Raw genomic sequence first — 13,802 nt, 5'->3', positions numbered from 1 at the left:
ACTAAATCAGACAAATGACAGAATACCAAAATAGGGGATAGTCAATCTTCTTCCCTTCTATTTAATCTTTATAGCTTCATTATTCTCAAATATCAGCAATTATAGATTTTACAGAATTGGTTACTTCTTTAAAATATTATTATGACCATATCATAATATTCCCCAGAGATCCAGAGTTCTGTAAAATCTTTCCTCTGTTGTTGAATTATTAATCTAGGCTTTGGAACTGCTGGTCTCATTTATGTGCCTTATGTGATGCAAAATTCAAGAGAAATGATCCTGATACAGTCCTTTCTGAGCGTAAAACAAACAAACAAACAAACCAAAACCAAAACAACAACAACAAAAAAAAACAAATTGGAAAAGAGAGAACAACCACACTTTAGCAAGCCAGATTAGTTATTCCTGTAAAAATCATCTTACAGTCTCTAACACTGTATTACTCTAAAAGTCAGGTCCCTATCCCTGAACCTGAAAAAGTCACTTCAGTTTCTCTCTGCTGCCCGAGTTAACTGCAAGCATTTCCTGACACTAGGAATGCAGGCAGAAAAAGGAAAAACGTCGACTTGAGAAAAGCACAGCTTCCAATCCCCACCCACCAGCTTCAGTCAAAGGGATGACTTCAGTGCCTTTCTTAACTAATCCTGTCACTGTAAAATCCTACAGTCATTCTTCCACACATAAAGGGAAAACGGACTCACTAGGAGGACCTAGACTCTTTCAGCTTGAACTGTTAACCAATGGTGGAAATGCAAGAATGCTGAAGTTGTGCCTTCAGAGCCAATAGAGTGGATTTGTGTGTCCCACATGACTGTGTTTCCTCTGTCTTTCACATGGGCAGTATTTAGTTCAATTCAGAACTGCAGATAGTATAGCGTGCAGAGCAGCAATGGGATGTCTGAGCACAAGTGGCTGACTTCCAGGCGACTTCAGGAAGCACATTTGTACATTTCTCCTGAATTTAACTGGGATTCTGCACCCTTGACACCCTCCGACCCTCCTTGTCTCTGCAGAAGGAGACAGCGACCTGCACAGCACAACAAAACTGTGAGTACGGGGACTATTTATTTTTATTTTCATGCAGGAAAGCAAATATCTTAAAAATGTCAAAATGTTATGTTCATTAAATCAATGATTACTTTTCTTATGCGATGAGCAAGTATCTAAAGTGATATCAAAATTCAGGAATATTTCTTGCATGCTTCAATAAGAGAAAAGAAAAAAAAAGAAGAAAAAAGAAAAAGCGAGTTATCCTCCAGGGCAGTGCCTGCATGCACACTGCATGACACACTGCTTCCTGACATAGCCAGCGTGCTGCTTTGTTCATAAAGAAAAACAAAGACAAAAAGCCCTACACACGTATGTTGTTCACTTTTATTTGTACTCTGTGTCTAATCAGGCCTGATCTGTCCCCAAGGGGAAAACATAAAGGCAAACTTTAACTCTGCCAGCAAGGGCAGCCCAGACTTTCCAGACATCTGACAGTTATTATAATTAGCTATGAAAGACAGCAAAGACACTTTGGGGCAAATAGCTCTTACATTTGGAACAATGAAGTCGAGCAAGGTTCCCATCCCACCCCTTCCACGGGGGGAGGGGGAGAGGCGAGCCAACGGGGGGAGTGTTAGAAAGGGTTATGGCTGGACTGAAAAAACACTAGTATAATATCTGGACTCACTCAGCATGAGGAGAGGCTTTTTGATAAGCAACTTTACCTCTAGATTGCGGCTTGCATTCACTCAGATTCCTGGTGGGGTGGGAAAGGGTGTGGGGCTCTTCACGGTATAATGTCAGAAAGTCGGGGTGGAGGGGGCAGTGGAGATGAAGGGGGCAGAAAGAAGAGAATATCCATAGCAAGAGACATTGAAATTGCTTCCCAGAGCTTTACTGGCCAGATCTCCTTGAGCTCAAGTTGCTTTCTGGGCAAGATTTATGAGAGTTCTCAAACAGAAGCAACAGACAAAGCAGTGCTTTTTTTCTTCTTCCCCGGAAAAGAAATTGAACCCAAACGAATAACTGTATAATAAACAGCACTGATTTGTATTTTTGCTTTTTTTTCCTCCACATGCTCATTAGATCTTTAATAAGATCTTTCCCCCCTGCCTGCACGATCCTTTCCACCCCCCCTTCCCTACTAAAAGTTGGATTCTGAAAACTACGATCAGAAGGGAAAAAGCAAAGACAATAGAAATCTGACTCAGTCCTGGTTGGGCTGGATCTCTAATACTGCATGAAGTGAAAACAGTTTTTAAGTGAAAGATGAGCAGACTTCTTTAAAAAAAAATAAAAAATTAAGTGCAATAAAGAGAAATTGTTGAAAGACTCCAGACGCTACTAATTATGGCTTAAATAAATCTTCCTGGACAGATGTTTGCTTGCTCCCGCTGCAGGGACAGGAACGTTAAAAGAAGCATTTTTTAAAAAAAAAAAAGGATTTGACGTGATTTTTTTTTTTTTTACATATGATTTCTTTTTTTTTTTTTTAAATACACCATTTTATTCTTTGTCTGCCCTCCTGTTATCTCCCCCTCCCCCAACCGCCGCCCACTGTGAGCTGAGACACCTGAAGGCTAGACACAATGATCAACAGAGCACTGCGCTCGCCTGTCTGGATTCCAGCCAGATTTTTTTTTTTTTCCCCTCCACAATCAAGGAGCCTGCACGCAATGCACGGCAAGCCCCTTGCTCTGCTATGTGCAGATCAGACAGAAGTCTGAACCGTGCTGCAGAAAGATTAAAGCCAAACACAAGCCTTTCCTCCTTATGTCGGCCAGGCTCGGTTTCAACTTTGTTATGATTCGCAAAAAATACAAAATAAGAAACTTTGTAAACATATATACACATTATTGTACAAAACATACGCACATGTACACACACTTTCCAACACAGTGTAAACAGGGGCATCAAATGTTTCCCATTTTACTGTGATTTCCACTCTAGCTTTACAGTCAATGCAGTATTTTACGTTAAGTTCATGCATCACTTACATAATTGCCGTGTAGCTCTCAAATACTAGGTAAAGATTTTGTGTATGCATATGATATATTACATAAAGGCAAATAGCTACCGTCCAGATACCCATGCCTGAATGCCCATCAAACTGAAATATTTGAAAACATTTGGGTTTAGATAGATTAGCGAGAGCTCCCAGACAGTTTTATGGTAGTTTTAAACAAGGTAGTAGCAAAATGCTTTGTAAGTAGGTTGTCTTCAAATGAAGAAGGGGAGCGTGGCAGGGGACTAGTTAGCTGGCCTTGTAACCCCTGGCCTTCCTGTTGCCACAGACCAGAGAAATGCCAACTGGCCCAGTGTCATTGTGCCAGAAAGTTGGTTTTGGGAATGCAGTACTCCCCAAAATAGTTGCTCTACGTTTGGTGTGGCTATGGGTGGGGTTAGCAGAGGCATACAGAGGAAAAGGAGATTCAAAGCATTTATTCTATTTAATTTTTAAATATATGCCATGTGGACCTATATTCTAAGTTCTTTGGAATTTCATTGTCTTCTGGTACAAATTACGGTGAGACACACATGATGACTAATATTTATTTTTTAATATGAACTTTGTGTGAAAAAGACTTAGAAGAAAACATATTTTTAAACACACAACCTACGTACACTGCTTTTAATTTACTCCCTGAAAAGGCCGAAACTATATTTTAGTCACTCTAACAAGTATCTTAATGAAAAGATGGGAATTTTTCTTGGCTTTTTTCTTTAATATTGCTTATAAACACTATGAGGAAAGGAACCCAGCATAACTATCCCATTTAGTCTTAAAAAAAACTTCCTTTCCAAATAGCAGCAGAGACATGCAAACAAAAGGTTGCACGTAGTTGCAGCAATATCCACAGCAAGATTCCAGAATAGAGATTTAAGAAAAATTAAGTGAATCAAGAGCTGCGGTCAAATTTATATTCCTGTATTTTATTTTTTTAAAAGCAAGGGATATGATGCTTTTCTAAAGGAACACTTTATATAACCTTATATGAAATATACAAGCAAACTCAACAATGGTCATGCACAAGAAGTGTGCACTTGTAAGCTACATGTATATAAGCATGTTAAGTATATTAAGGTGATAATTTTCTTTCTACTTTACCTGGCATATTATGCTTTAAAAAAAATAAAACGCGCCACTTGTTTCAAAAATGTATTTTGAAATAATGCCTGCAGCTACATTATGAAGTGCTGACTTTCATTTTCTTAGGGTAATGACAATAAGCAATCATATTTTTATCCTTTCCTAAAGGTTGAAATCCTATGCAAATCAATTCCTCTAAACTTCAGAAGGGATTTATACACTACATTGTATTAGAAGGACATTTCAACTGGCAATTTATGTAATGTTTGTCAATGCAAAAGTAGTGACTAATCACATAAGAATTAAGCATTAAACCTGAGAATATGAATACAGGGTCCTTGCCTCCATGTTTAGTTCAATTCTGTCCCCTTCTCCCAGTAAGGTCTCTTGGGTTTTGTGAGTGCTGGGTGTTCAACAGCTCTGACTAAAGTAGGTAGAAGATACAAGTGACCAGTGTTTCTGTAAGTATGGCATTATCCTCCTGCTGTTGTTGTCCAGCCACCTGAGATTTGGAGCTGTGTGTTCTAGCTTTTTAAGCAATGAGTTTATTTACCTAATGTGAAAAATTCTGACCTCTGTTTTTTTGCTGACTTCTTTAAAATTTTTAAAAGCTGATGTTGAAACAATGCAATCATGGAAGCTCATGCATATTTATGACTCCATTCCTCAAAAATTTGGTATCTATTACAGCTTGTCTCTTAGCCTGTGGCCTACAGTTGGTTGTGCAAACTCCATGGTGCTACTCGCACAAATTTCAACTTCTAATTTCCTTTTTTAAACTTTCCTCTCCCCTTTTCCCCTCATACTTCCTGTTGCATCCTCCTGTTTGAGCCTTTCCTAGTTCAAGCAGAAGTGCAAGTTTTAGTCATAGGAATAAAGTGCTCAGGATTACCCCCAAAACTTTCAAAATTTTGGTAGTTTCACTTATACCTTTGCAGAGCTGAAGTAACTTGACAACCTACCAGAAACATAGACAGTCTCAATAAGGTAATGGGGTCAAATGAGCTCATGCATTACAGATAGGAAGAGAACCGCACATTGCATTTTTATAGATAGAAATAGAGTGTTTTAATGTAAACAGATTTCTGCTTGATATTTTAGCAAACTGTTACAAAGCTCAAACTACAGCAGAGTCAAAATGACTTTCAGCATGGTACAGTTAGACCAGATGGCCACGTGTTCTTTTCTTATTTAGATGAGACTTTTCCTTTCAATAACATCTTTCTTCCTGACCTGCTTAAAAATTCCAGCGAATGAAATCAGCACAGGATTTTCAATTCTAATTGACCATGTGCAGAGGAAAGGCCAGTAGAGAAATCAGTAGGACCATTGTAAGGCACACTGCATCAATCTCTCCTTTGTCCTGAATCTTTTCTAGTATGAGATGAAATAATTAAGAATATTTAATTTATATTATTTGTACAGTGCCAAATCTAGTAGCATTCAGGCAAAAATCATGGCAAGTTCCTCTTTTAGAAATGTGTGTAACAAGGAATATGTACGTCTATCAGACACCAGCCAAACAGGTACTTGACATCATTTAATGGCCAAATAGTAAAAGACCCAAAAAAACCCATAAAAGCAGAAACAAAACTGCCAAAACAAACTCAGGCAAAGAGTGACCAAAAAGATTGAAAGGTGTGGGTGAACTAAAGCATGAAATGCTTTGCCTTTTCTAATGAAGGCAGAAAATCTGAAGGATATGGTACTTAATCAAATTTTTATAAGGCACATTTTGGAAGTGTCAGAAAAATGTATTTTTCCACTGTCCAAAATGTTCACCCTTAAAACATCTGTAACCTTCAATTGCTATTAATTTGCCTATGAAGATTTTACATACACACATCCCACCCACACTACGTGGGTTGGTGATCAGCCTCACTTGTGACTGTGTGATCTACATGCCAAGTACAGATTGTAAATACTGTATGTATCACACACAAACATTATCCACAAAATTATATGCACAGATGACACCATTACAGTCTTACCTGCTATTTTGTTTGGCATTAGTGGGATATTTGTGAAGTAATACAACGATATTGGAAATTTAGCAAGTAGAGTTTGTAAAAGATGCACAAAGTTTCACCCACAGATTTACACAGCCCATGGATAAGGTAAGTGGTTAAAATGAATCCTTCAGAAGAAAAGTGAGGTGGGGGAAAAAGACCAATTGGAAGCAATACAGAGCAAGTTTGGTTGGTTGAAAAAAAATCAGCAACAGACTTATTACTGCTGTACTGTTTGGCACATATTAACTCTCCTGTTCAGAGCTTAGTTTGACATTATGCTTGAGTGGTTGTTGGTCTCATCACTATAAGCTTGAATCAAGAAACCACTAAACACCTGTAGAATATAATTTCTGAAAAGTAATAATGAAAATGGCTTCAATAAGACACTCTTCTTTCCTTCAGTTAAACCAGGTTTTCATTAAAATTCCAGTAATTTTTTAAGTTTAAGGTGGAAAACAACCCAGAAGAAAATGCAGTGGGCAGTATGGCCTTTGCTATATGTCAGGCATGCAGTCCAAATAACATTTGCGTGAAGAAACATGCCTGAGAACATAAAACAAAGCACAGACCTTGCGTCTGGCCAGGCAGACATGGTAAAAGGTCTGATTTCAGCTCTCCAGCATGATGTTTCATAGCCTTGGGCAAATCATTTAACTCCCTGGCTTCTCATCTACGTCATATTAGCAGAATTGAAGTTTTGAATATGTGATTATTATTATGAAGTCAGCATTGAGATACCACAGCAAAGGGTACTGTAGACACCTCAGATGCTTGAAAAGAATAAAAAATACTAGACAAAATGGTCTTTTGTTGCTGCTATTAAGTCAGATCATCTTTGGTGTGGTGTTTCTACAACTAGACAAGACACAAAGCCCATTTCTCAAAAGATTAATATTATTCAGTTCTAGTCTAATTTTCTTAAGTTCTCCATGTACTTGAACATTCACTTCTTTTTTTTTTGGTAACCTGCAACACAACATCAGAATATAGGATGAATGGAAGGTACTACTCCATCTGTAATGATGCTCTAGATTCAACATTCATGCAAGGCCTAGCACTAAAATGCTGACTCCTGTAACGGGTTATTAATAGTCTGTCCCACGGTACCAGTGAGACTCACTGCAGGTTAAAATGCTGCACTGCGTCACCAGGAGTACCAAACCTGAGCCCTAGACACTCACTGCCTCTAGTGTTTGTGCACCAAGGATCTGATCTTGTAATGGCATTGAGCATATTCTTACTTCTAAAGTCTAAAGGTGACCCAAAAAATCACTTCCATGCTCAAAGTCCAGCATGTACTTAAAGCATCATGCTGAAATAGGTCTGTAATTTCTACAGAGCACGTTGCAATGAGAAGCAAATACCTTTGCTGGTTCTGCCCCCATTAAATCCCAGTTTCATCTTTCTGTTTCTATTGATGATTCTCTGATTTCCACCATTGAACAGACCAAAAGACAGCACACACGTAATGTAATATTTGTCTATGCTTTATATTTAGTAAGTGGTTTCTAAGATTTTTGAGGTCTATAATTTTAGCTTTGCTGAGGAGAAAGTATAAGCTGGGTTACCACCACATTCAAGTTAGAAACCCTTGGGTAGCAACACTAAAAATCACTGTGCAAGAACAGAAATCAGTAAGCCTGCAGTGACCATGAGATTTGACAGGAGATGCTTTCAGGCCACCATTTTGTGACTAACTGAAATGACCATGTTGCACACATGTAACTGGAAGTTTTGTTTTCCCTCCCTGAGTAAATACACGAGATCTCTGTCCAAAAGAAAAAAAAAATCATTTTCTGATGAATGTTTCTATGAATCAATATTCGTGCGCAGTATGAAAGAACTACTCAGATTTCTTTCAGGTCTCTGGTGTCAGCGCTGCTCACAAGATGTAAAAAATTAATGAAAAAGGGAATGTGACAGACCTGCTGAACATCTCAGCAGACTTGCAGAAGAGGTGGGGTAGTGAAGAGTGGGCAAGGGGAAAATATCCTGCGTGGAAGTACAGCCTCGTGCAGTGCTCAGAACAAGGAGAGGAAGTGAGCAAAATGTGCACAATTATATGCAACTGATAGGTTGTATTTCACCAGCCTATTTTTACTGTCAAGGCTCCAGACTATATTAGGAGTCTATCCAGTCTCTTAAACCATGGGATGTGGATAATGGGATCCGATAAAATGATTAAAATCAGTTTGGTCTCATGATTTCAGCTACTAAGTGTAATAGACGCAAAACTGAAAGACTTAATTGTGTGATAAAAGTACAAACACCTCTTTGTTTTACCTCTGCATTTTTCCAGTTTAGAGAAACTGCTGAGATTTTTCTGTTTGTTTGACTGAAAAAAACCAACAATGGCAAACATTTCTTGCAGCATCCCAGCTGAAACTGGTTTCATCTATCTAAACAAATAGGCTCAGAAGTAATTGTAGAAACAAATTTTATGCTACATTCCATGAGATATTTTACATAGAGTTTCTGGTTAAGAAACTTCAGAAACAAATATTGCCTTCAAGTAGTTTACAGAGTTTGATAACTGCCTTTTTATAGAAATAAAAATCTAATAATTTTCCAGGATGTCTTATCCATACACTGAGTTTGTGCTACAGTTTTCAAGTAATATTTTTTTTAGTTTATTTGAAACCACTTTTCTTAGAGAATAATTTTCAAAAAAGAGGATTTAGAAAGATAAGTCCAGTAAATGACAGCAGTAAAGAAAAGCAGCTCCCAGGGTTGATTAAAATACTTGGAAAGGGTTAAAAATTCAGATCTTTATGTAAGAATTAAAAATGAAAGGAGAGTTAAAAAGGGGGAGAAGCGGGGGAAGAGCTAAGCTGCTGGTGACTTGAGTGTATTTATGGATTACTATGTCCTGAAAAGAAGAAAACCAGAGTTGTAAGATGACACTGCAGGGGTTGTCTGGACTTTTCACCAAGTGTAAAGTCTGTTTAGTCAGTGTCTTAATGCCTAATGCTGACCTTTGCCCTCTTCACTCCTCCCTGCTCCAGGTGCAACATTTTTGCAAGTGCTTTAACTTTACTGGAAAGTTTGTGCAGGTTTCACACGCTGCAAAGTGCAGAGTGCTTTACACAACATCCATTACGCCCACCCAATATCAAGGGTTAGCACATTTTTTTTTTATCCTAAGCACACACAATGATTTGTTTTACATATTTTTCCCTTATTAGTATTACTGCATTAAATTAATAAAAACAAAAGCTTCTTTCTAAGGGTGCTTAATTTGCATAATTCTATACAACAAGATACAAGATTAAGTATAAACTAATGTCAAATACTCCCCAGCACTGTGAATTATAGCGGGAGTATGCAATGTATGGCGGCAACGCTATTGATCTCCCTTAAATTAATTCCCTTTGCTATGGAAATGGAAGACAAAACCAGAACCCGTTGCTACAAAACAGCCAAGCCACTACACCTCATTTTCCTCAGGAAAAAAAAAATAAAATTGATTTCTTGTAGAGTTATTAATTATATCAGGACTGATTTAAATTTTAAAGGAAAACAGCAGTTTTACAGACTAATAATAAACAGCTAAACTATAGAAGGTCTGTACAATTTTGATTTACAAAAATAAGGAGTGTAGTAAAACGTATATTAAATATGAAATGCTATAAATTCTACAGTTGTCAGCGATGCAGATAATATGAAAGACAGCACACACATAACAATGTTTATTCATCTATGCTTTATATTTAGTAGGTAGCTTCTAAGATTTTTGAGGTCTATGGTTTAACTTTGCTGAAGAGAAAGTTTAAGCTGGATTACCATCATATTCAAGACCATTTGCAATTTTGTGTTATTTCTGAAAAGCCTACCATGGGCATTTCCTGCCACTGTGGGCAAGGAACCCATTTTCCCCATTCATACTAGGCTGCCAGACTGATGGCTTCTTTGGATTTGACCTGGCATTGAAGATCATTTTCACTATTAGTACATAATACCATGTACTGAAATTCACCCTACAACATCAGTATAAAACTTACTGGAAATCCAAGACTGTCCAGTACATGTTTCCTGCACTTTGTGATCTATACTAGCTAACTGTGCCTAAAAAAATATTTAAAATTATGATTTAGACATTTAAAACCTTTAGATAACTAACTTGACTTCCCCACATTCCTTCCCCACTGAGCTATGCTGAGAAATGTTCATTAAGTTACAGAAAGGAGGGAATGGATTGGTTAAAATAGGTGAATAGGAGCAAGTAGTTTTTATGGAAAACCCTACTAGTCAGAACTGTCTAGCCAAAATAACCCAGGATAACACAGCCTCTATGTACAGCATTACTTCAAGGTGAGACTTGCACAAAAAGAGTTCTGATGAGGGTTTACATATAGGGAATGTCTATGGCACATGTGTTTGCATCTGGACTGAAGCATTCCTTTTACTGGATTGTCTTTTGGATATGTTAAGTTGCTTTCAGGATACTGTGTCTTTCTAAATGAATATTTTGTTGTTTTTCCTATGAAGCTGTAATGTAAAAATTAATTTTTATATCTTCATTATCTAGATAGGCTATCTTCATTATCTAGATAGTTTTAAGGGGTTTGATTTTGGGGGGACATTTTTCTATAAAACAAAATATAGGTGTTACTATAGTTGCTTATTCCAGGAGTAGGCGCAGGTCAAGAAGTCAAAAATATTCTGGGAACTGTGTCCTGAAACAATTTTCTTATGTTCTTTAATTTCATTTGTAACACTTCGACTACAAGAGAATCAGGAAAAAAAAGTTGTTTATTGCGTGACAGACTATTTCTAGAGCTGGGCCGCTTTATCTCAGCACAAAGAATGCTCCTGTTCACAGCACAGCTGCTAACAACTCATCAACACTCCTTGTTTAAGAGTAAGGTACCATTAGAAGTCAAAACTTTAAAGAAACCTGAAAGGTTATTATTGCAGTAAGCTATGCAACTGGATTTGATTTCTAGCCAGACTGTATCCCTTTGCTCCTGACACTGTTTACAAGACATATTTAGTGCAGGTGGTACTCTCCTTAATTTCACTGAAGGTCAAGTGTACTTGTCATAATTGTATTTTTTGCACAGCTGAGAATTCAACTACTTCTGCAGACTGAAAACAGACATTGTTTCTGTGAAGGAAACACACAGCACTGAAGAGTTGGACTTGAGATAAACAGAATGAAGTAAATTTTCACACTGTTTTCTCCTGCTATCTCATCAAGATCATCACTTTTGAGGCTGCTGTGTATCAGTGCGTGCAGCCATTTGCATCCTTCACTTCCAGAACTTCAGAATCCTTTGTCTGGAAATGTGGTTTCTTGCTTTAGATGGCTGCTATAGATTTTTTTTCAGAACTACAACCTAAGGTTAAGTTCTTGCTATGTTTGTAAATGACTGATTTTACAATGATTTGCAAGTATAAAAAGGAATAAATCTAAAAGTAGTCAAGTTTCTAAATTAAGTATAGAAAAACTAGATTACCTCAAATATAAATTCATTTCATGTTCCGCTATTTTGGAACATCAAAATCTTGCCTTTCAGAGAAGACTCACATGAAGCTTATTCTCTGAAAATTCCAAACTGATTTGTTACAATTGTAACGAAGTGTACTAAATCTGCAGAAAAAATAGCATGGTAGAAATAGGACACTATGCTTGTGCCTTGATTCATTTACTCTTATGAATTATCAGCCTCTTCTATGTGCAATATGTGCATCTAAAATACGGAGAGTGGTCCACAGAACCTTTTTCTGTGAGTACATATTTCGCTCATTCTCTAACTTACATCATTCCTAGTGGTTTCGCTACACATTTTACCTGAAGAAAGGAAATTAAAGCAAAACATCTTTGAATTGTGCTTCATTATAGAATTCTTTTTTATGTCAGTTGAAAAAGCCATAACAACAAAAAAACCCCAAACAACCAGGTGTCTCCTTCTGTAAGTCTTATGTAAAAGTTCAGTCTTGCATAACACTTAAAAAACCATCATTCTTCAAGCAAATGACTTCCTAATATATTAGAGACAGGAAGAAGGGATCCTCTGCACAGTCAGGTTTGCTTCAGAGCATCAGCTTATAAAATTCTAAAACTAGAGACAGATTCCTCTAGTGAAATCCATTTGCTGATTAACAGTTTCTTATCCATTTCTTCTACCCCCATCCAATCTGCTTCTTTAAACCACTCCACCCTGAATCACTGTATTCCTCTGCAAACAGCAAAATGTAAAGATGGAAACGTTGGAACTGGTACCATAAATACCAAAAGTTACTCCAATTTTACTTAAAAGTGTAAACACAAGTAAAATAGTGCCTTTTTATGGAGCAGTTTGAAAATACATAAATACTTTTATTAAACGGACACAGAAAAGATTAGGACTTCAAATCTACATTTTCATTATTAGTGGAAACCTCAAAAAATAACCAGGTTGTAATCTCATTAGTTTCTGTCGTAATTTCCTCAAAATACAAAATAGTAAAACAAGCAGAGTCTCATGAAATTTCAGTAAACCAAAATATGGAACATTGCAATTTCAACCCGTGGGATTTATCTGACATTTTCTGTCTAAATCCAAGCTTCCTCTTTCCTCACCTCACTGAGACCTTCACTTTTTAGTTGTATTTGTTTGTAATTATCAAGTTTTACTGTTTTATATTATGACCAAATCCACACCTCAATTCCACAAAACACATTCGTTTTGTGTTTTTGTTTTTTGGTTTGGTTTTGGTGTTTTGTTGTTTGTTTGGGTTTTGTATTGTTTTGGTTTTTTTAAAGAGGAGAAAATATCCCTCTAACCACTATCCTATATCAGTTTTACATCCAGGGAATAAATTTTACATAAATTCGTTTAGAGAATCATTCATCAGGTTATTCTTTCAGTACCAGTATTCTAGTTGAATTTTTCAGACTCAATCTTAAATTTGGGGTAACTTAAGATTTTTTCCACGCAAAAAAAAATTAAAATCTATCATCACTTTAATGAAGGAAGCGAAACCTGAGTTACTTAAAAAGCTGATGAAGTTCCTGTCCTTTTCAAAGAGGAATCAAGAGGTTTTTGGCTGAAATACCGATTTAAATTTGTACCCAAAAAATACTGAACCAAAAGAAGTAGTTCAAAGGGAAGAGGGACTATCACTGAATGTGTGTGAAGTGCATGAATCTATTTTTTAAATGCATAACTGAGTTGGTTCTCTAAGGAGATGGCAACACATCTGTACCTACGTGGGCATTTTTGTAGCAACTAGCACAGGGAATCCTATTTAGCATCATCCCAGCAGGTTCCAATGGGTTAGGTCTCCATCGTGTATTTCCAACATGCTCCTGGTAAAAAGAACCTGATGCCTTGTATACACAGGTTGTGAGAACATCAAGGCCATTGAAAGGACCAGTGGGACTTGGCCGAATTCCAACCTTTTTCTTGTACTAACAACTAGATCTCCACTCTGTCCCCCTCCAACACCTCTCTGCTGGGTAACTCACCATGCAGTGCTTATATCCTGTCCCTTCCTTTCCTTCTTTGGAACTTACACAGAACAGACAGCAACAATTTCCTGCTGGATACCCTCAGGATTCACTGTGTGTTTCGGACATTGCAAAGGGAGAGCAGACAGTCAAGAAAATTTGAGACTTTTATGGTAGAGGAGCTTGTGGCCTTTGGCTACAATATCTTAATGAGTTTCCTGCTCCTTTTTTCCTTAGCTCTCTACAACAGGAGATGAAAAGCATAGCGAAGACT

General features: G+C 37.2%; 1 long non-coding RNA gene across 5 annotated transcripts in view; it reads left to right on the top strand.

The window, feature by feature from the left end:
- Positions 1 to 654: 654 nt before the first annotated feature.
- LOC108640811 overlaps positions 655 to 13,802 on the top strand; it is a 60,594-nt gene continuing 47,446 nt past the window's right edge. For all 5 annotated transcript variants that reach the window (XR_003916048.1, XR_001921507.2, XR_003916047.1 and 2 more), the window contains exon 1: positions 655 to 1,047. This is a non-coding gene — a long non-coding RNA (uncharacterized LOC108640811). The remainder of the gene's footprint in view (positions 1,048 to 13,802) is intronic.

This window comes from Manacus vitellinus, unplaced genomic scaffold (assembly GCF_001715985.3).
Source record: "Manacus vitellinus isolate BGI_N305 unplaced genomic scaffold, ASM171598v3 scaffold_44_pilon, whole genome shotgun sequence".
NCBI classification, from domain to species: Eukaryota; Metazoa; Chordata; class Aves; order Passeriformes; family Pipridae; genus Manacus; species Manacus vitellinus.
The sequence above is the reverse complement of the archived record's forward strand: the minus strand, read 5'-3'. Positions and strand labels throughout refer to the sequence as shown.